This window comes from Chiloscyllium plagiosum, unplaced genomic scaffold (genome assembly GCF_037043375.1).
Source record: "Chiloscyllium plagiosum isolate Xiang-an unplaced genomic scaffold, Cpla_swu_hap1 HiC_scaffold_29, whole genome shotgun sequence".
In the NCBI taxonomy this organism is placed as follows: domain Eukaryota; kingdom Metazoa; phylum Chordata; class Chondrichthyes; order Orectolobiformes; family Hemiscylliidae; genus Chiloscyllium; species Chiloscyllium plagiosum.
This window is the reverse complement of record NW_028270167.1, coordinates 28,308,957-28,333,400: the sequence shown is the minus strand read 5'-3', so window position 1 is coordinate 28,333,400 and position 24,444 is coordinate 28,308,957.

Below are 24,444 nucleotides of genomic sequence, written 5' to 3'. Positions count from 1 at the left end.
TCAGTTTTGTTTTTTTTTCTTTCGGAATATTTTTTGGATTGTTTACTTGGGATAATTCAGATCATAGTGTGGAAACAGGCCCTTCAGCCCAATATGTCTACATGGACCCTGCAAAGAGTAACCCACCCAGACCCATTCCCCAAAATTTCCCCTGACTAATGCACCTAATTTACACATCCCTGAACACTATGGGCAATTTAGCATGGCTAATTCTCCTAACCTGCACATCTTTGGATTGTGAGAAGAAATCTGAGCACATGGAAGAAACCCACATTGGCACGGGAAGAATGTGCAAGCTCTGCACAGACAGTCGCCCGAGGCTGATATTGAATCCAGGTCCCTGGCGCTGTGAGGCAGCAGTATTAACCACCGAGCCACCATGCTGCCCGAATTCCTATTATAATATTTCATGTCAAAGAAAATGACTGTCACAGTAGGGCAGTTCCAGTGTTGCTACATGAAGCAGAAACATTGGTTTGATTATGTAGAAAATATGCATGACTGATATTATTGTTTCTTTAATTAGTCTTAAAAAGGCAACAATAGCAGAAGAAAACAAATGCAGTTGATGTCAGTTGGGAATATAAAAGAAGCACCACAGTAAAAATACAGGCAGTGTGCCAAGTTTGTAATAAAATAATGCAAGAGTATCTGCAGAGGACAGGCAGTGAATTTTCGTAACACTTAATCCATTAAAATTTATACCACTGCTCAATTATTTGCTTTGACACTTATCAGTCCCTTGTTGGGAAGTTATGGTAGAACATGAATTGACAAAACTATGATTCCATTGATTACAAATGCTCTTGTGTTTTGGAGATTTGTAAATAACCAGATATGGGAGTCTAACTAAATTGCTCATTGCTTTAATTCATGCATTTAGGAAAATAGCATATAGGGCAGAACAGAAACAGGTTTTTAGAAAACAAAGACTCACAATTACCATGCAACAATTACCACCTCAGTACTCACACACGTGTATTATCGTCTAACAGCAACATTAACTCATAAAATGAACTGATCAACTCCCCCCACCCGCCCATTAAATAATAGGCCATGGAATATTAGGCAAACATATTGAGTTCTTGCTGACTAATTGTGTATCACTGTATTCTATCAGTAATTGCACTTGCCACCCCACTCAGAGTTCAAGGAATGAATGCTTTTAGTTCATGTTCAAATGCAACCTTGACAATGTCTTTCATGTTTTTGTTAAACAGATTTTATATTAAATTTAAACATTTGCAAGTGCATTTGGAGGTATGAAGAATATCTTGAGGATGCATCTGGAGCATAGGTCATTGTACGTACAAACAAAAATGTGCAACATTTAGGAAGTTTCTTTACATACCAAAGCATATATTTGAAAATAAATGGCGCCCTTTATGTCTTCTCAAAATAAAAATAATCACTACCAAGTAGTTATATAAGATGGCACAATGGCTCAGCGGTTAGCACTGCTGCCTCACAGTGGCAGGGATCTAGGTTCGATTCCAACCTTAGGCAACTGTTTGACATTTGCACATTCCCCTGTTTCTGTGTGGGGGTGCTCTGGTTTCCTCCCACTATCCAAAAGATGTGCAGGCCAGGTGAATTGGCCATGCTAAATTGCCCATGGTATTCGGTGCATTAGTCAGAGGGAAATGGGTCTGGGTGGGTTACTATTTGGGGGGGGGGGGGTCAGTGTGCACTTGGTAGGCCGAAGGGCCTGTTTCTACATGATAGGGAATCTAATCGAAAGACAAATTTTCTCCAGCTATTGGTTGGCTTGGCATTGAATATTCTACAATAATCATGGATTGTTCCAACAAGTCACGTGGTCCATACACAGGAATGAGTTCAAGAAAATGTTACCATGAAGCAGTTGTATATTTATGAGAGCATGAATAGTTCTTTGCGTTCTTATTGCATTACATCACACTTTGTGGCAACATCATAAAACCGTATCCAGACTATCACCAACTGGTTTACGTTCACTGCTATCCATTTTTATTGATGACAGTTTAGGTGCAGACAACAAAGAAAGTCACTTACATTTCTCTTTTATTTCAAATGTACTTTATTCATTAAAAAAATTGTATATACACAGTCACAAATGCAGCTTGGTTCTGTACAAGTAGCATATCACACAAACAAACAAACATTGGAGCTTGACTCTATCCAAAGAAACCAAAGACATCTCTTACACATGCAAGACTATATTTACATGCATTGAGACATTAAATGATCTGACAACTGAATGGATCTCCATTTAACGTCAGCAGGAAGACCTCAGACAGTGGTCTTTCCCCAGTGCACCTTGGCTCCACTTCCATATCTCTGAAACTAACTAATGCTGGAATGTACTCGATAGAGCAGCAGGAGGGGAGGAAGCACACCTCCATGCCGCTTGTTTGCTTTTAGGTGAAAGTAGTTTTACTTTGAATTGTTCACAATATAAATCACCCAAGATGCTGTTGGAGTGATTGGAAATGGTTGGTTTCACTGAACGCAGGCTGAGTTCGAATAAGAAAAACGATCCTGCTCAGAAAACTAGAAAATCATAATGCGGTGAATGACTAATTCATTCCTCATAGTTTTGACAATGATGGGGATGTTGTATCGATCATATCAAGGAGAAATGCTGAGTTACTGCTTTGTTTGCAGTAGTTCACAACAACTTCACAACTCAATTATCTTGTACTGTGGTCTAGTGTCCGAGCACTGAAGTGTAAGCAAAAGCGATTCTAAGGCTGTTTAGGAAGGGCAACACGACCAATTACAATCCAATAAATATCCTGTGTCGAACCTCTATGAGTGGACCTTCTAGCATAACATTTTAAGAATGCTGGATTGTAAATTCTTAAAAAGCAGTCTCTTGATTCCAATCTGTTACTTGGTGTTTTCAAGACTAGAGTAACTGGGCACTAGCTGACATGCAAGTGCCCCAGTGTTCTATATTCTGAGTTTATGATTTATAATAATCTGTTAATAAATCATTCCCTTAAATTAAAATACAGTCAAATCCACAGAGAGCCTGGAATACTCCAAAGTAGATTTATAGGCGCACGGAGAGCATTTGTTCATAATTTCAGTTGCTAAGCATTAATCATTATGCATGTAATGGGAGTTCTGATATACCTCCATTTTCTGAAGTGTATTGTGCAGCACACAAAAGCCAGAATATGAAACCTAATTACACCAGTGAACATTGGAGAGACAGGATTAATATCACCTTAATGTGTGCCACTGACCAGCAGGCAGGAGCTATTATGATGAGCTGATTATTTCAGTAATCCAAATAAAATGAAACTACCATGATTTTGCAGAGACAAAGGTATTTGGATCAGAAGCTTTCTAAGAATTAATTGTGATTTTTTAAAAATCCAAGTCAAACAAATGGAAATTAAATCATACAATCCCATTACAATGTTGTCAGGTGTTGATGATGTTTCTGCCGGGAATTAATAAGTAGAGTTCTATGCCAATCTAATCTTAAAGTTCACCTCAAATGAAGGGAGTAAAGTATGTAACTAGCACTCTTTGTATAAGGTAGCAATAATTTCTGAATCCAGGACACCTCAGATTACCATGTATAATTGTCTATAGTATGAACATGCAATTTTAAAAATACTTACTTGTAAAACATGGGTGTCACTGGCTGGGCCAGCATTTATTATCCACCCCTAAATGCCCTTCAGAAGATGGTGGTGAGCTGCCTTCTTGAACCACTGTAGTCTATAATAGTGCATGCAGTTCAATAAGTAGAGTTCTATGCAAATCTCATCTTAAAGTCCATTCTTGACCTTGCCTTCTGATTGATCAATCTGTCTTAAACTCAAACTCTTTGCAGAGGCCCCAAAACCACATGACAAAAGATTCTAGCAATGACGAGTGCCCTACCTAGAAAATTGTGGCAGTCACAAGGATAAAAAAAAAAACCTGGTATCATCTGGAGAAGAAAATAACTAAAAGGAAAAAAAAAAAAAAATCGCTCTTTCAACTAACTTTCGATTCAACCTTAAGACCAGTGAGTTGTCAGTAAAGGCACAGAGTTGAACAGCTACTACGAAGGAAGAATTTCTGAACAAAAGAAAACTCCTGCAGATAAGTGACCAAAATAAATAAGTCAATGAAAGCTGTTTTTGATAATCAGTAATAGGGAACACAAGCTTTCAAGGAGAAAGAAAAAGCAGCGAGAGCAATGGAAGTCCACCAGTAGCCAAGAGGGTAATTTGTATCAAGTATTCCACAAGAAGAGGCTTAGTACAGGGTGCCCTAAACAGATTTGATCTGTGACAGAAAAAGCTGAAAACCTAGGTTCTTTTCCTATAAAGTTAACATTTTTAGCTGTCCAGCTTTATACTATTTATTCAATGGAACAAAAAATATACTATATTTGACACCATTACTGCAAATTTCTGAACAATCTTACACCACAGTATCTTTTCTGGAGGTAATTCCAAAACTCCATATCAACAAAAACAAAACTGTCTGGCCTCGGAAAAGTCATTACTCCTCAAAGATATACTACAGTCTGAACAGCACCTCAATCCAAGTCATATTTAAGCCAACATGTATGTTTATGCCTTGGAACATGTAATTGAAGAACAAATTAGTACTGCGATAGTATAAGTCTCTTCATATGAGCAACAACTACCAATAGATAAGCAATAGCTGCCCACACTACATTTTTGTCAAAGAAGTAAAACCATTACCTGATCAATATGTTACGGAGGCAGAAGATGAGACAGCTTGACTTCCCCGTATATTCCCGTCGTCACTTCAATGCAGAATGTTTCAGCAAGTATGGACTGTTCAGTGCTGAAGATCATGTTAGCTCTGATTCAATGAAAGCCAGTAAGAAAAGAGAAACTCACCAATTTTAATTTGTGTGTTTCTCTAATTTGTCATAAACTTTCCTGAACCATGTATTGAAATCCATGCATCAAGTCAATGACTTGGGGAGAGGTAGGAAAGATATGGACAAAATGTGCAGTAAATATAAAATGTATTAACCTAAGTAACTCATTTGAGTCTTTATAATTTTTTTTTCTTAATCAATATTTATATGAGAAAAGAAAGTTTTGAGACAAATGTTGTTTAAAGACTTCAGGAAATAGGAGCATCCTTAGGATGATGTCAGAATTACTTCACACAGTGCAAACAGAGTTAAGCTTGAGTGAAGAGAGGAGTACATGTAGGTAACACTCTCTTAGTAATGTAAGCATTAGCTCTGAGATCAAAATATCCAGTATCATCATGTATATATTGTTAACATGCAACAAATCGAGTTCCACAGAAGCCCAAGCTTGAAGACTGTCCTTACCCTTGTCTTATCCTTGAAAGGTCATCTTGAACCCAAGCTCTCAGGTGTGATTTTAATACCACATGATGAAAGAAAAGCAATGTTTGAAGTGTCTGTTATTACAGCTGTTTATGCAAAAATCTTAAAAAGTTAGAAAAGCTCAAGAGATAAAACAGAAATAAAGATAGTGTCTTCATAGACAGCAGGAGGTAAGAATCTGTGATTGCATTATTGTCCAACACACACAATAATATGTAAGGATCTGTAAGATGTGCATTTATTCCCTGTACTGTGTGAGAAGTAAAATTGAGGCTGTCTAGAGTCATAGGATCATACAGCACGGAAACTGCCCCTTCAAACCAACTTGTCCATGCTGACCAAGTTCCCCAAACTAAACCAGTCCCATTTGTCTGTGGTTGACCCATATTCCTCTGAACATTTCCTATTCATGTATCTAAATGTTGTAACTGTACCTACATCTATCACTTCCTTGGCACTTTGGTACGACAAACAAGAGCAAGAGTTACACAGCTAATGCTAGGGCCCTAGGGAGTGTCATTGAACAGAGAGACCAAGGGATTCAGTTACACAGTTCTTTGAAAGCTGCATCACAGGATGGTAAAGAAGGCATTTGGCACGTTTGCCTTTATTGCTCAGACCACTGAACTTAGGGATTGGGACATCCTGTTCCAGCTGTACAGCACATTGGTAAAGCTACCTTTTGGAGTACCATATACAGTTCTGATCACCCTGTTATAGGAAGGATATTATTAAGCTGGAGAGGGTTCAGAAAAGATTTACCAGGATGTTGCCAGGTATGAAGTATTTGAGTCAAAAGGAGATATTGGGTAGGCTATGACTTTTTTCACAGGAGTTTAGGAGGTTGAGAAGCAACCTTATCGAAGTTTATAAAATGATAAGGGGTATTGATAAGGTGAATAGCAAAGGACCTTTCCCTAACGTAAGGAGTGTAAAACTAGAGGACATAAATTTAATGTGAGAGGAGAAAGATTTAAAAGGGGAGCAACTAAGAAATGATTAATACTGCAGTAATTTCTAGTCTGTATGATCCTTCTATTGAAATGTTGAAAAGAATGTCACATTTGTAGCAAAAAAGGCTTCCCCTTTGTCAAAAATTTTGCATGAATTCGATGAAACATTACAAGCAATGAAGCTGAATCACTCAACTTTACTAAAACTGGATCTCATCAGAGTGTATGATGAGTTCAGGTGCTTTTAGTATCACAGTATCGTGAGGGTGCTTTTATATTGCAGTGTGAGACTGAAGGGATGAGAGGGAGACGAGGAGGGTGAACGTACATTGGTTTAAGTTGCAGAGGATATCATTTTTTGTTTGAGGCCTCAGTGCTGTGGCAGTGCAGATTTTTGGATAGGTTTGAAGAAATTAGTTTTAGAATCTGACTGATGTTTTTAAAAACCTTGCAGTTAAACATTTTATTCGTATGAGACCTGGAGACTAAGTGACAAATCACAGTCTGCCTCCATTCACAGTGCATGTTTAGTCTTAATGGGTTAACTGGCTACCTGCTTCTTGTGGGTAGCTCCTCCTGCTGCACCTGGAAAATCTGGACCTGATGCTATGGAGTTTTGGAACCTATGTAGGCTAAAAATCCAGTTAAGGTGTTTAATTCAAACCAACTTCATTTTTGGGTATCTGCTTTAATAAAACTCCAGTGTTGCCAACATCTACAAATGCACACTTGCCTAATTTACAACACCCCTCCCCTAAGTCCCTCCTCCCTACCTTTTATCTTAGCCTGCTGGACACACTTTCCTCATTCCTGAAGAAGGGCTCATGCCCAAAACGTCGATTCTCCTGCTCCTTGGATGCTGCGCTTTTCCAGCAACACATTTTCAGCTCTAATTTCAAGTTGTCTTCAATACAAATTTATACTTGTACACACACATCCTCCCTCAATCTGGGTGGCATTCAGTTGGTCTTCATTGTAGCAGATTAATATCCAATGAAACATGTGAAAGATTGACAGGTATTCTCTTTGAGATGAAGAATAAACATAAATCTTGAATGTATTATGAATACAATGTATCAATCCGTTGCCAAGAATCAAAAGTGACTTGGATATGTTCTTAAGTGTGAGAAAATAAGAAGACATGTTTAAACCCCAATCTTGCACTGGGGCGATTTGGATAAAGAATGCAACCAAGTTATTTGTTTCCAAATAAATCTGTTAGACCAGTGTAGCATTATGTTCTGTATAACATTAATACTAATTGTCAGCAGCAGTACTCACCAGAGTAATCCTGACAGTGACTAATACCTGCATAATATTGTCTTCAATAATTCTGGTGGACTGTTAATACTTAATGAGCTTTTATTCTGATCCCTGTGGGTTTCACTGAGAGTTGCTTTAAAGCAGTCAGTAATGAATTCCAAATGTATCTTTACCGTGTATGGTACTTGTAGTGGAGCCATTAAATTGTTTAATGGATAGTCAATTAGTGTAGAATTGGCAGCATGTAGAGTTGGTGTTCATATTTATTGCTTAGTAAACTTAATGGCATTGACTGTGAAATATTGCAAACCAGAATGCTAAGAAACTGCTTGAGCTTGGATATCTTTATTGGGCTTTAAATAAATTCATATATTACCTGAGAAAAAAATGGTGATTCTAAAGTATTGGAACAAAGCAAGTCCAGCTTTTAGTCTCTCTGATTGAACTGCTATCATCAATTCCATTTTGGATTGAACAAATGCATCATTTGAACCAGGGGACCTTGGACAAAATCACTGTCTGCCTATTGGCTACACCTAAACTGAACCCAATTATAACTGAGAGGAGCCCAAGCCTGCCTGTTAATTGACTGCTCTCAGCTGCCTTGAGATTCTTTGAGGTTTTACAGAAAACTTAGTTTATTATTTCCACTCTAAAGACTATATTGTATTGTTTTTGTAAACAACAGAGACAAAAATGTTCAGTGCCAGAAAAATTTTGTCCTTTGAATAGAGTCACGAGTGATCAATGTAACATAATCTTTACCTCTTGTGTTTTTTTTTGTTTCATTAGTTTAATGTAAGTGGTTGGCTTATTTAAAATATATTTCTCAGTATGTTGCACATTTTAATTCACCTCTCTTCAGAACTGAGTGGCTGCATATTAAGCATCTCCCAAGTGGAAACTTAGCTCAAACGATATTATGGTGGAGATATTGTATTGTTGCTCACAGGGCCAGTGAAACCATGAAGCTCTGCAAACTTTCAGACAATGTTGAATTACCATGAGGTGCTATAAATATTGATATTGCAGGAAAGAAATCAATGTCGAAGCATGGATTTTGGAGGCTGAATGAATTTGTAATAAAAGGATAGCTATCTGTTCTTCAAGGTTATGTTTAAGGCATGAATACATCTATCCTGCCTTTGAGGGAAAGTGACAGCTGACATAATTTAACCCTCTGTAAAAGTATTTGTATATGATGGTTAAAGAATAATTCAGGTCTATTTCCAACAACCCACCCTCTCATCAATGCATTTGCTTAAAAATAATTCCCTGAAATTGTCTGAATGTGTTTTTATTCTGCAACTAATGATAGGTTTGAACCTGTACAGTTGGTATCATGCATATAAATTGAATTGATAAGAGTGTCAAAACACACTGTTAAACCACTGAACTTTGCACTTGTCTCCATATGAAAACATATTATGGCAGCATGTTGAATTGTGCTGTGACAAAATACACTTCCAAAGTCCAAAGCATGAGCCAGTCATGAATGTGACTTATGTTGATCTGATTATATTCAGCATCTATGAGTTTTAAGCTGTACATACATTAGTGACACATGTCTATCCCTCAGATTGGGTTGCACCTTCGATATTATTCAATTCTTGTCAGTTGAAATAATTGGACAGTCAAGTGTACAGATATATCTTTGTAGATTTTTGATGTCAGGTTGATCCACTCAACGTGCTGTGTGAATTTTTCATGTAAATGCAAAATTGTTGGCTAGTCTTTAATAAGAAGAAAGAAAAATAATCTGCAGTTGTATAAGACCCTCAACACTCAAAAATCATGATAACACAGACTCCCTTTTTATGTAAGCAAACATGGCAATAGATTTTTATGACTAAAAAATTAAAAGTAAATGATCAGTTCATCAGTACTTGGTCACATTGGTGAACTTGTTAATTAACCAATACTGGGAGATGAAATATTTTCACATTTGTCACATTCACTTAATATGCCATCATTGGCATTTTCTCTCCTCATATTTGTTTTCATACCAATGGCCAAATGTTTAATGTTAACATGTAGTAAACTCAATTATATCTTGTGCTAAACTATTTAAGCTGAAAGAGTGCTATATAATAGATTGGATGGATTTGAATATATACTCCTCTCCTTGCTGCAAAATAGACCAAATTCTAAATTGCTCAATAAGTTATTAATGCAACTTGCTTTGTCATCCATTATCCAAGAAATCACTCTGCTCCCTTTTCAACATTGGCATGTTGTCTCTTGCAGGCATCTGAATAGACAGACAATGCTTAATATTCTATTCCAAAACATGAGGTGTGGAATTCCTGGAATTCCTTCATCTGATGGTGAAAAAGGACATTGTCCGTAGCATTTTGTTTGGTGATATAATTTGTGAAGGTTTTGCTTTTATAACTCGTGGAGTTCCAAAGATGTCATCAGCTATTAACAATCCACATCATTGACTTGGACGAAGGGGACAATTTTATTACAGTTAAATTTGCTAATGACACCAAGATAAGTCAGAAAGTAAGTTGTCATGACAAGGTAGAGAGTCTATAAAGGGATATAAAAACTGAAAGAACTGCAGACGCTGTAAATCAGAAACAAACACAGAAATTACTAGAAAAGCTCAGCAGGTCTGGCAGCATCTGTGAAGAGAAATCAGAGTTAACGTTTCAGCTCCAGTGACCTTTCTTCAGAACCGAGCTGACCCGGACCTCCGATTTCTCTTCACAGATGCTGCCAAACCTCTTCAGCTTTCCCAGCAAGTTCTGTGTTCACAAAGGGATACAGACAGATGACAAGCAACATGAGTTCGACTGGGACAACACTACTATTATAGGACAAGCCAAACAGAGAACAGCCAGGGAATTCCCAGAGGCATGGCACTCATCCACAGATTAAATCAAAAAGCACATTGACCTGGACCCAATATACCGACCACTGCAATGGACAGCTGGAACTGACAACCGGAAGCGGCAGAGACAAACCACTATAAATGCCGGAGGAAACATCACAGAAGCGCTTCACAGGAGGCTCCCAAGCACTGAGGATGTCACCCAGATAGGGGACGAAACGTCTGCAACACAAATTCCCAGCTCGGCAAACAGAACCACAACAACGAGCACCCGAGCTACAAATCTTCTCACAAACTTTGTTTCAAAACTTTTAAGAAGTAAATGAAAGTTGGAATGAGTCTGCGGGAAATTCACAGCCGGCAAGGCCTTGGAATGGAGACTGCTGGCTGGGATTATTGTTCAGCCTGGAATCCAGATTTATACCTCCTCTCTAAAAGAGCAATCAACTGAAACCAGCACACCCTAACCCAAAACAGCTTTTATACCTCAGGCTAGACAATGCAGACAGTATGGGGCCTCCAGAGATACTGGACATTCAACCTCAATCAAAACCCATTCACACATTCTCTAATAACTGGAAAGCCAATTGACTTCAGAAGAGAACATAGAGAAGAGTTTAAAGAAAACTGCAAGTTTGAGCGGAAATAATGGGGCACACAGTCTGGAGAACTGCCAGCCCTGATCTGACCTGAGGGGAGAGCCAAATTCAACAGCGAGTTTCTGCACAAACAGCTTCCCCACAGGCTTCCATCCCCAATAAGCAGCTTCCGAACCAAGAAACACAGATACTGAACTGAGACACAAGAACATGGAAGACAAACCAAGGGCCTCATCAGAACAAAAGGCATCCAAGAGGAGAATCCAATCAGAGCTTCCCGAACAAGAGCTACACGACACAGGCCTGTTCTGAACTAAGAGAACCAATGACAAGAACCTCAGCAACCGGGCACACTTCAAAACCCTGTTTTGAGTGGTCAGCATAACCTGAGACCCCAAAATTCTAACCTAGCCGGCAAGGAGGGGAAGGTGGGTGCTGACATTGCATTGGGACCCCAAGGATAGGAATTCTGATTAAAGAGTCTGAAATTAAGCACTTGTTTCTTGTGTGTATGTGTGGGTTGGTGTTCTTATATTGGTTATCTACTCAATAGTGTATTTAATAGTACTACTGTTCGCTGCACAATTAATTGTGTCAATTTCCTTGTTTATTGCATTTACCTATTTTTCTTGTACAGTCGGTTATTGATAAATCAGTTATTGTGCAATCTCGCATGATAAGAAAATCACACAATAGCTCACCATTTAAACTAATGTGGCTGGAATTGTGTTATAGCCAATACAGGTAAGGAAAGTTCGTGTTCTAAAATAACAGTCTAAATGCTTCAATTGCGTTAAAGCCAATTCTTGTTGAAGAAACACGTGTTATAACTTACCTTTTGTATTAAAATAAACACAGCGATGTTTTTTTGCCCTGAAATACCTGTCTACAGCCTCTTCATTTCACATTCCCTAAATAAGTCCAGCCTCCAGAATGAGGGATCTAGGAGTCCACTTAAAAATCTCAAAATAACTGATTGCAAACCAGAATGCTATTGTAAGGCCCATTGCAATTCCAATTTAGGAGAACAAAAAGTGATTTTATTGGAACATGTAAGATCTTGAAGAGTTTGGATGTGGTGGATCACTGGAGGATGTTTCCTTTTGTGATGAATGGTAAAACTAGGGAAGTGGTTTCAAGGATAAAAGGTTCTATTTTTAAAACAAACTTTGGAAAACATTTGTTAGAGTTTGGATTCTGTTCCTAGTGGGCGGCACGGTGGCATAGTGGTTAGCACTGCTGCCTCACAACGCCAGAGACCCGGGTTCAATTCCCGACTCAGGCGACTGACTGTGTGGAGTTTGCACGTTCTCCCCGTGTCTGCGTGGGTTTCCTTCGGGTGCTCCGGTTTCCTCCCACAATCCAAAAAATGTGCGGGTCAGGTGAATCGGCCATGCTAAATTGCCCGTAGTGTTAGGTTAAAGGGGTAAATGTAGGGGTATGGGTGGGTTGCGCTTCGGCGGGTCGGTGTGGACTTGTTGGGCCGAAGGGCCTGTTTCCACACTGTAAGTAATCTAATCTAATCTAATCCTTTGAAAAAAATGGAGTCTATGTCACTGAAACCATTCAAGACAGAATTGGACAGAGTTTTGATGAACAAGGGAGGCCAGGGTTATTAATCTTTTGTCACATGGTTTTATGCCAGCACAGACTGTTTGCAAGGTCAAGAATTGTCTTCAAGCTTTGGCTTCTTTATGACAAATGTTATCACCTATAAAGACTAAATCCTACAGCTTATGGTATTCAGAGATATACCAGGCTTAATGTGTCAGTTTGTCAACTCTACATGATTCTCTCTGTGTTTCTAATATTCACATGGCTGGACTTTCACCTCCTGCCTTGCTTTCCAGGTGTTTCTCTCTTCCTGTTAGAGACATATAGCACAGAAAAAGACCCTTCAGTCCAGTTCAGACCAGACAATCCAATGTGACTTTGTCCCGTTTGCCAGCACTTGGCCCACATCCCTCTAAACCCAACCTATTCAGATACCCATCCAGATGCCTTTTAAATGTTGTAATTATACCAGCCTTCACCACTTCCTCTGGTGGGTCATTCCATGTACGCACCATCCTCTGCATGAAAAAGTTGCCCCTGAGGTCTTTTTTAAATCTTTCCCCTCTCACCTTAAACCTATGCCCTCGAATTCTGTACTCCCCCACCCCAGGGAAAAGACCTTGTCTATTTACCCTATCCATGCCCCTCATGATTTTATAAATGTCTGTAAGGTCATCCCTCAGCCTTTGATGTTCCAGGGAAAATAGCCCCTCTTAACTCCTCCCATGTTGCTATTTATGTTCAGTAAGGAGCAACTCTGTGACATCATTGCAAGGTTGTCCTAGAGTTGCAAAGCTTTTTGCACAAAAAGGGGGTACTGCCAGGAAATTGGACTTCAAACCACAAGCAGATCAGCCATGCTCCTGTTGAATGGTGGACCAAGCTCAAGAACTAAGTGACCAACTGCTGCTCCTAAGTCTCACATTTCTATAAGTGGCCGCTGGAGATCTCAAAGAAAAATCACGAGTTTTTGGTGAAACTCAGCAGTATCTGTGTGAAGAAAGCAAGATTGACATTTCAAGTCCAGTGACGAACAGTTCTGACGAAGTGTCACCAGACACAAAACATTAACTCCTGACATTCCGATGCCCTTTTGGTGAAAGAGAATTCCAGTTCACCAGAGACTAAAGCATGACTATAAAAGAGGCATTCTGGAAATGTTTTGGTGACAGTAGGTCAACTGAGCAGCAAATTGAAGTGGCACAGGACTTGGAAAGGTGCCAAGTGAAAGTAATGAAACTTATGTGTTTCAGAAGTAAAAATTCATAATATAATGATGGAAAAATTCTTACTTTTAAACTGCTTTGAATCTAGTTTATAATCCTTGGAGTACACATTTCACCACCAGAATTAGTTCAAGGTGGGACAGTTTGAATTAATCTGTATCTTTTGTCTTCCCACTGCTCCATTGGTTTAAAATTCTGCATTTAACTACGTAATGTAATTATTGCCTATTTCAAATGTTTGAGGCTAATTCCCAGTAAATTTACTTGATCTTCAACAGAAACATATGTAGGCAATGATTGCTCGATTTGCTGTCGGACTTTCTTGTCCCCTGATTGCCCTGCAGCATCTGTTTATTTACGAATATTGAAAGATGGAATATTTTCACATTTGTGAAATTTCACTTGGTGTGCCAATGTTGATGTTTTCCATGCTAACAGCTGAATGTTTAATGTTAATATGTGGTAAATTCAATTATTTTGTGGTGCAATATTTGAGCTGAATGAGTGCTGCATGGTTGGTTAAGAAAATTTAACACAACCTGCTGTCATTGCATAACAATAGACGCAGCTGACAAGCTCAATAAGTCAGTGCTGTAGCTTTACTATCGTATCCACTGCTGCAGTTAAAGACTGATTAACAGCATTCATACTCTCACAGCTAGTTATTGCCAATTTGCACAGGCTTTAATGGTGTAACCTTCCCAGAAATCATTTGGCATCGGAACAACTTCATTTTCTCCTCATTATGTTCTATCCAAAGGTGCCAGTAGGTTAAGACTGAGAGACACTCTGAGGGAAGTGGGAAACTGTTTTGCTTGTAGAAAATTTGATGGGATCAGTTAAATTGTTGGTGTTATATCACTCTAGATTTGCTCTCCATTGAAGCTAATGATCAAACACCATTTTACCCAATAGTATTTGTATTTCTCGCTCATTAGATTAAAATTTGCAAGTCACAAAGCTGTACTTTCCTTTCAGAAACATGGGTTTTACAGCCAACACAAACTGGAGGATTAATTTATTCTCTTTATGATGATTGACAGGATTCTAAGTAAATCTGAGCTGGGACAACAGCACCAATTTCCACTGAATATGGTATCACAGCATAAAATTATCTATAATTTGGAATGAGCAATAATAAGCAATCTCATCAAGAAAGTCATAAGAACTATTGGTGCATGAAATAGAAATATCACAGAATATGAAGCAGCTGTCTCACTGAAATAAGGGTTAAAGTACATAACTAGGATGGTGAGAACTAGCTTTGACTTAAGTCTGATCTAGAGTATGCATCATTTGAGAGTTCTGAGTAATGATGAGATGAGTGGGAGTTGTCTTTGCAAAAGGATTAACCCAAATAACTTATTCCCTCTTTAAAATAGGCATTTATTGGCACCAGTAAAAATGACCAACTATTATGTTCAGCTTTGCCATCTGAATGAAGTTAGCTCTAAACTTGCAAGGTTCCATGTGTTGTTCATTGTGCCAGCTCTCAACTGGAAAATTACATAAATAGATACCTGTGGGGGATGTTTCCTTTTAAATTTAATTCACATTATTATCCATTGCAAAAGCTTTGAGCGATGAAAGTGCTTTCTAGAACTTATCTTTTGACCAGTGTGGTCCAAAAATATGCATATTGTCAGGAAAAGCAAATTGTTTCTCTATCTTGTCAAAGTAAGATGAAGCCAAATAAACTATGCACGTTAACTATAATCTCTGATTCCAATAAGCATTAGTCCTTAACTTGGTTCTGCACACACAAGGTTTGAAGTTTCAAAGCTCTTTTACCATTCCATTTTGCTTATCTCTACAATAGTGCTTTTACAGAAATTCTACTGGCAATTATTTCTTCCGGAAAGCTGTCAAAATTGGAAGAGGACGCTTATATTTCCATTTCTGCAGCAAATCGCTGATAAGCAACAAGAATTACTTATCTCTTGCTCAAGAATAGACACATCAGTTCCCATTTTATACCTGTTCACAGCCTGTCGCTAAACAGGAACATCTGAAATGATGTCCTCTTATCTGTGACTGTCCCACATAATTATGTGTTGGCACATCAAGTGAATCTGTTTCTGTGAAGTTTGTACAATTTCTGCACTTCCTTAAGGACCTTCTGAAGGTGATAATGTTCAAAACCAAATTCAACATATTCAAGCAAATGAAAGCAGGCATTGTCCTAGATAATTCAATTAAATGAAGTAAAAGATTTTTAAAAAATATGTTACTTTGCATCAGCTGAATAACCAGAGCTCTAAAGTAATGATCTCTGCAAAGAAGCTGTGAGCTTAATTGGGATGCAGACAAGGTTTACTGATCTTTACCCAGTTGAAGTACTGCACATATCGGTCCAACTTATCTTGTATTCTGGACAATAAAGCGCCAGTAAATTCACTTCATGCATTACTGGTTGTTTTATTGGTTTCTCCTTCAGGCTGGGAGGCCAAATGGTGAATACAATTTTATTGAAGCCACAGCCTCTTCCCATCACAAACTGAGAACATGTCCTTTGAGGCCAGTCTTCAGTTGGTTGGACCCAAAGATTCTTATCAGGTTTAGAAATCTTATTTTGGATATGTCAAAACAAGGAAACTACATGCATACATTTAGATGACCTCCACTGTGTATGGTCCTGGACAGGACCTGCAATTTCCAAAACAATGGAGATACTCTCAGACAGCAGGGAGAATGTCGTCGTTGAAATTACAGCCTTGTTTGCATTGGTGTGTGATGTTGGGTGATTTCAGTTCCAGTAGTACAGCAAGCCACTTAAACAGCCACAATGAAAGGACAATCATGTAATATAAGTGTCTGGGGTAGGAGACCAGATGGACGAGAGTGGTAGGTCAGTGGATGAATGTTTGTGGTAGTATGAGAGGAACAGATCTGAGGATAGTGGCAGATGGGATGGGGAAAGGTAGCATGACCTGTTGTTCCAGGTTTCAGGGGGTGCTGTGGGTCTAGTGAAGGTTGTAGCTCGTTGGATCGAGGAAATGGTGTGTATTGAGGTCAGGGTATCAGCTTCCATTGGGTTGGGTTGCAGGGAGAATCTCTTGGGAGGCATTTTAGGACCAGGAAGGGGTCGTACTTTGGGAGTTCAATATGATAACTGTCCAAGTATACAGTGGCTCATTGCTAGCACCAGGAACCTGGGTTCGATTCCAGCCTCGTGTGACTGCATGGAGTTTGTACATTCTCCCAGTATCTGTATGGGTTTCCTTTCCATGCTCTGGTTTCTTCCCACAGACCAAAGATGTGTCCAGGGATGTGCAGGCTAGGTGGGTTAGCCATGGGAAATGTAGGTTCTGAGGGTAGAATGGGTTTTGGGTCTGGGTGGGATGCTCTTTGGAGAGTCAGTGCAGACTCAATGGGCCAAATGGCTCCTTTCTAAATGTAGGAATTCTATGATTACAGGTGTTGGAGCAAGTGTTTAAGCTTGTAACTTTTCCTTGGGCAACTATTAAGCTTAACCACGTCAAAACCCTCCAAAATCTCTGTTATTGAGGGGCAGTTTTGGAGGGTTCCAGAAGCAAGAAAATTGGTCATGAGAATTTTCAATTGCCCAGGGAATTTGTGAAAGGTCAGCTGTTTGGGAATATTCTGATGGTCCCAATAGACATTGGAGCCTTCACGCATGCTACAATTATTTGCCCATTGCAATATCTGGCTCATTTGTTTTAAAATGGAAGTGGATCCCATGTTCCCCACCACCTCAACACAATATTTCTGGACACAGTTTCTTTCACCCCACCCAACTATCCTTGCTCCCCGGAAACAATTCAATTCACAAAGTTGGTCACCCATTCCATCTGGGCAACAACCTGCCTCTCAATGATGCTCACCACAACTCCCCACCACCCCTACATTATAATCACCTCTGGTACCAATAATGCTCATCTCCGCTGACAACGTTCCTGACAAACTCTGCCTGCTACAACTATACTCACCCTCACCCACACCTCAATCTCAACCCCCTCGCCCCACCATCATCCACCATACAACCCACTGCCTCTCAAATGCTTCCTCTGTTCTCCCAGTGGTAGGGATGCACTGGCAGATACCTTTCTGAAGATGCAGAGATGGATGAGCCATGTTGGTGTGCAGAGTGGCTGAGGTGGTATCAGGGTGGGTGAGATTATTTCAGGGTGCAATGTAGGTGAGTGGGTTCGGGTTGCAGGATGGATGAGTGGGTTTGGGGTGCAGAGTGGATGAGCGAGGTTGAGGTAGAGAGTAGGTGCGATGGTGTTGGGGTACAAGATGCATGAATGACATCAGGGTACAGGGTGAATGAGTGGGGATTAGGGGTGTGGGGATTGGGCATCAGTTCTCTTGGTGGTTTGGGCAGAGGTGAGCTCAATTGAGGTTTCTGTGAATGCTAGAGAGTTTTAACATTCACCTTATCTTCTAAGAGCTGCGCAGGGCAGGCTTTATGTCTGCTAGAAACAGTTTTAACTAATTGTTTAAAGGAAGCTGTGTAATTATGAGGCAGACAATTCAAGTTCACACAGTGAGCTGACCTGTGAGATCATTTCTGTCTGACTAGACTATTTGAGATTGGGAACACGTTGATTCCCTGAATTTTCCAAGGCCATTGTGATCCTGAATAGCATCAAAAAATTCAAAAGGAAGTATAAAAATGTCAAAGGATTTCACTGAAGGTACAGCTTGAAGATCTGGAGCAGACAGTAAACAATTTCTTCATCTGAATTTATGAAAGAAATCAACTTCTTTTTACTTACTCATGAGATGTGAGAGTTGCTGGCTATGTCAGCATTTATTGCTCATCCCCAATTGCCCTAGAGGTCAGTTGCAAGTCAATTATGAATTTGCTTGCTTCACAGTGAAGACAGATAATATCCAAAGCCCATACCACATGACTCACTAATAAGTATTCTGCAATTATTTGAAGACTATATATGTAGGCTTGCACGTTGAAGGAACAGGAAAGTTGTGGACCTCCACTTTTACAGTTGGAGCGAAACAGTGTGATTTGAGGTAAGCTACATGGAGCGTGATAAACACACGCTAGGGTCGAAGCGAGCTTGTATGTAACCACAAATTATTGCCTTTCTTTGTGCCAGATAAAGCCCTTTAAAGCTACAGTCTGAACTGCCATTCAAATTGCTCGAGTATGCTTGTAGCCTGCAGGCATTTTCATCCTCCACATCTCAAGCACTGAGGCTTGAGTAAAATTTGAGACTCTTGCTCCCAGCATTGTTGTTTTACGAGCCTCTTGTTATGTTTGTGGAGATGTTGTCAAGTCATGAGAATGTTTGGATTGTGAAGAGTGTCAAGTGCTGGAATAATTTTTGTAACCATTGTAGAAGGAAGAACAATTCTCTGCAATATCTCTGTCTATCCCAAGAGAAATCGAAGTCAGGGCAGGAGTGCAGGGCCTGAAGTTATTTGTTTTGATTTACCAGTTCAGTCAATCAATCAAGTTGTTTCCTGTGGAGACAGATAGGTTGACAGCACCATTTATCTTTTCATAGTACAAAAATTGTTGACAAAAAAGTTTAATTTTGATGATTCTTCTCAAGACATAAATTTTATAATTCAATGCTTGTAACATTTGAGGTTCACTCCAAAGCCAAGGCCAAAGAGGTGCTCTATAATTGTGACTACATACATAAAATTGAGAAAGTCACCAATAAATCCAGCCAGGAATTCAGAAGAAACCTTTTTACCCAGTGTGTGGAATTTGGCACAAAATGAATAGTTGAGGTGACTAGTGTAGATACATTTAAAGCGAAATACACTTATGAGGTAGGAAGGACTAGCAGAAACAGCTTGATCGGGCTTGAGGAGACATGGGGAAAGGCTGAAGCACAAATACTGGCAAGAACTTATTATGCTGAATGGCCTCTTTCTGTATTGCATGTTTGATGAAATGCTATGAATATATATGGTGAGAAATTTCAAGTATAGTCATTTTCTCATGTAAAATATACCTGTTACACCACTGCGCTGTTTTTGTTTCAGTGAGAGCTTTTGATAAAACATGAGATTAGGATTTCCCATCATGACCTGAGTTTTTCAAAGGGTAGTGTGTTCAAACTGAATCAAACAGCAACTGTGGTTAAATGCACAAATCCAGAACTCACTTTTGAAGATTCAACATTTCCACATAGATTGGACCAAGACACTCCTTGCAGTTCCACCAGACTGCAATCAATTAGAAATCACTGAATAAAGTGGCCTCCAAGACTTGTATAATGAGAACATGGCCTTATTCATCTCGCTATTTACAAAAAAACTAAGAGAATTTACAGCTTGTTGAATGAGGTGTATTTGGGTTTGGTATTGGATGTCACGGTGGCTCAGTGGTTCGCACTGCTGCCTCACAGTGCAAGGGATCTCGGTTTGATTCTAGTCTCGGGTGACAGTCTGTGTGGAGTTTTCACATTCTCCCCGTGTCTGTGTGGGTTTCCTTCAGATGCTCTGGTTTCTTCCCACAGTCCAAAGATGAGCAGGTTAGGTGATTTGGCCATGCTGAATTGCCCATAGTGCTCAAGGATGTGGAGGTTAGGTACATTAGTCAGGGGAAATGTAGAGGAATAGGGGTAAGGGAATGGGTCTGGATAGGTCATTCTTCAGGGAGTTAGTGTGGACTTGTTGGGCTACACAGTAGGGATTCTAAGATTCTAAGTTCATAATTACTCTGAACAGGCTTGTGGATCCTGAAAATAAATGTTGCATTTGTAGACCATCAAATTTCTTCCTTTTGATAAGCACTTTTTCTTTCAGCTCATTTATGGTTTTTCAGCTTCTTCATAATCTCATGCTTGTGCTCAATCATTTATTTTGGTCTTGTAAATGTAAGTAGCACACTTGACTTCCTGGTCTCCTGTCTGTGACAAGTGACAACTTTCAGGTGGTTAAACTGGTCCATGATATCACTGTTACTGGATCCTGAGAGATCTCCTTGGATTGTCACCAGATTCAATCTTAAATCAGCTAAGTAGAAAACTGTGCTACAAAGGTCTCTCGATCTTTGTGGGCTGCTTTCCACAAGAATAAAAACAAATAAAATCACTGGCACTGACTTCAAAATTCAAGGTGAATGTTGTGAGCTCAAAATCCCAGGTGTAATAATATTTGAACAATACAAAATACCATCTGAGCAAAGGAGAAGATGACTTTGGTTGTCTTCCGCATGACAGTGTAATGTCATCATAAATAAAATTTTCAATATTGGGTTATATTTTGAGAACATGTTTTAAGCTGTAAAATAGCTGGTATGGAAATACAGAACAAAATAATTCACCTGCTTCACCCTTGTAACTTAATCTATACAATACCGTTGAGCGAGTCGGCTGGATGAGGTGATTAAACCTTGGGCTCTTTGACTTGAATGGTGTTGAGTTTTTTGAGTGCTACTGCAGCTGCTTCCATACAAGAAAGTGCAGAGTATGCAGCAACATTGGTGACTTGGGCATGCGTGATCTTGCTGAACTGAGGGTTGAATGCATGTTGCAGAATAGCCAATCTCTATCTTACTGTAACCATGGAATTTGCAATGGCTAATTCAATAGAGCTGTGTGAAATAGACACACAAAGCATTATCAATTTGTCAGCTTAGTGTTTTGTGCAGAAGTGACCTTCGAAGTAAGGTTTTATAGATGGCATTGGTACAGAAAGTTAATTAACAGTGGGGTGAGTCAGCTTCACAAAATTATCCATTTTCAATTCATTCATTTTTTTAAATTCTGTGATGTTCTAATCATTCTTTATACTCAGAAGCAAAACATGATGTATCTAAGTAGTCAGTAACTTCTGGAAATTCTAATTAAAAGAAATTACTCTGACCTGAAGCTGCAGATGTTAGAAATCTGAAATAAAACAACACGCTGGAAATGCACAAGGAGAGAGCAAGTTCATGACTCAAGTTTGTGACCTTTTCTCAAATCAGGTCACTGAGCTGAAGCATTGACTTGGCTTCCCTTTTCACAGATGCTGACTGATCTTGTGTGTATTTTCAGCACAAGCTATTTATTTATTTATGCAGCAGATTATACTCCCTTTCTTTCCACTGAGTGATTAACTTGATGGCTTCCTGTATGGATACTGCATTTATCAAGGTTGAATCAAATATTGCTGTCCCTCAGTGAGTCAGCAGAAAATAGTTGAACATCGACCATTAGTACGCATACTTGATTATTGTTTCCAGTATTTTCTTTAATTCTGATTTAAAACATGATTATTGATGAAACAACCAAAAACAGGTTTTGCTGGTGACAGCATTAATTTTGTGCCGACAAGTCTTGTTTTTAAAATATGCGCTTCAATACTGTGCTGGATACCAACTTATAAGCACCATGACAGAGAGAAATATTATGGGAATAACCATTCACATTTACATATCACCTTTAATGTAATAAAACACCCTGAGGTGCTTCAAAGGAGTGTTAAAAGGCAAAACTTAATACTGAATGACAAAAGCTAAAATAAAGGGAAATATGGACCATCAACTGGTGGGTGCCATCATCTAATTTTAATACCTGAGGACCTGATGAGTGAATAATTGATTTTCAATGAAGGCAAAATGCTAAGGATGCTGGAGATCTGAAATAAACACAAAAATTGCTGGAGCAGACCACCTTCCCCATGTTGTGTTGACTTTGCTCTCAGCAGAGTGGACCTCATTTCTTTTCTTCACCTTTTTCGGAAGCAGAGAGTCATAGAGCACGGAAACGGATGCTTAAGTCCAACAAGTCCATGCTGACCAAAATCCCAAATTAAACTAGTCCCACCTGCCTGCACTTGGCCCATATCCCAACAAATATTTCTTATTCATGTAATTAACCAAATGACCTCTAAGTGTTGTAAGTGCACCTGCACTCACCACATCTGGAAATTCATTCCACACACGAACCAGTCTTTGTGTTAGAAAAAGTTGCCCCCTTATCCTTTTTAAAATCTTTCTCCTGTATTCCCTATGTCCTTTGCTCTGGCACTTTTACCATCTTTTCCACTTAGTCCTCTTCTGCCAATAATAGAAGATCCGCTATTTTCCAAACTTATATTAAACAGCCTCCCTCTTCATTATATTGGTTGAGTTTGTATGTACAATTTTTTAATTGGTCCAGAGAGTAATAAACTTCCTCTTATTTTTCCCAAAATACTCTAAGAATGATCACCTTCATTTTGATCTAGTGAACTAAGGTTTTATTGAAAATGATAATTTGAAATAAAATAAACTTCAAAATATTTGTTGTAAACCAAGAGGGGATTAAAAAGAGGGGAGCCGATTCCTCCTCCTTACATGATCATAAGAAAGACATTGTGACACCACTGTTAAAACATGTGTGTCCTTTCTTATGTATTCTTAACACACACCAGCAAACAATTCAGAAGGCAACCTGTATGTTAGCCTTCATCACAAGAGAATTTGAGTACAGGAGCATAAAGATTTGTTTCAATTGTACAGAACAATGGATAAGATGCACCTGGAGTATTGTGTGCTGTTCTTATCCCATTAGAAAGGGTGAACTACCATTGGGGGAGTGCAATGGTAAGATAGTCCAAGAGGAGAGATTGTGAAGACTGAGCCTGTGTTCTCTGTAATTGAGAACAACAAGAGGTTCCATCATAGCAATATTCAGAATTCTGAAAGATACAGAAAAGATATTTCCGCTACCTATGACATTTACAAGCTAGGTTCACAGTCACAGATAAAAGGCAATCTATTTAGGATTTGAGATGACAAGGAACATCATAACTTAGAGGGTGGTGAATATTTGCAACCTTACACGAGAGCACCAAGGAAGCTCCGTAATTAAGTAGATTTGAGATAGAGATTGAGAGATTTCTAGTTAGCAATTACATCAAGCAATATGAGCATAAACCAGGTAAAATCCACCATGATAAAAAATGGCAGAACAGGCTTGATGGACTGAGTAACCCATTCCTGCCATGATGACCCCATTAATATTTAAACTCTAGATAATTCTAGAAAATAGGAGCATGAGTGGGCTGTTTAAACCTACAAGCCTACTCTTCCATTCAATATAGTCATGATTGATCATCACACAATACCAGGTTAAGGTCCAACAGGTTTAATTTGAAGCACACTAGCTTTAGGAGCGCCACTCCTTCATCAGGTGGTTGTCTCCTCTCCACTTTAAGCCGACAGTTAGTGGTGTTGATAGTGATGAAGGAGCGGTTCTCCGAAAGCTAGTGTGCTTACAATTAAACCTGTTGGACTATAACCTGGTGTTGTGTGATTTTTAACTTTGTACACAGTCCAACACTGGCATCTCCAAATCATGATTGATCATCCAACTCAGTATCCTCTTCCTGCTTATACCTAATTCCTTCTTCAAAACATTCAATGTTCTGACCAATTCTGTGGTAGAGAATTCCACAGACTCCTCAAACTCTGGTTGAAGAAATTTCTCTTCTCAGTCTGAATGCCAGTAGTCATCCATTTAGAGAAGCAGAAGTGAATCTGTCTTCCATAACTGGGTATTTACATTTGAGTCCAAAACAAACTCCAGTCTGCTGTACACTCCCTTCCTAACCAATTCCCCTCATTGGGAAAAACCAGCCCCTAAACATGTACTCTAATGAGAATTAGCTGCTCTGTACTGTCTCTGGAGAATTTATTCTTCAAAAGGCCATCATTTGCAACATTACAAAATTCTACTTATTTGTGAAAGGAATGAAAAAAAAATCATTT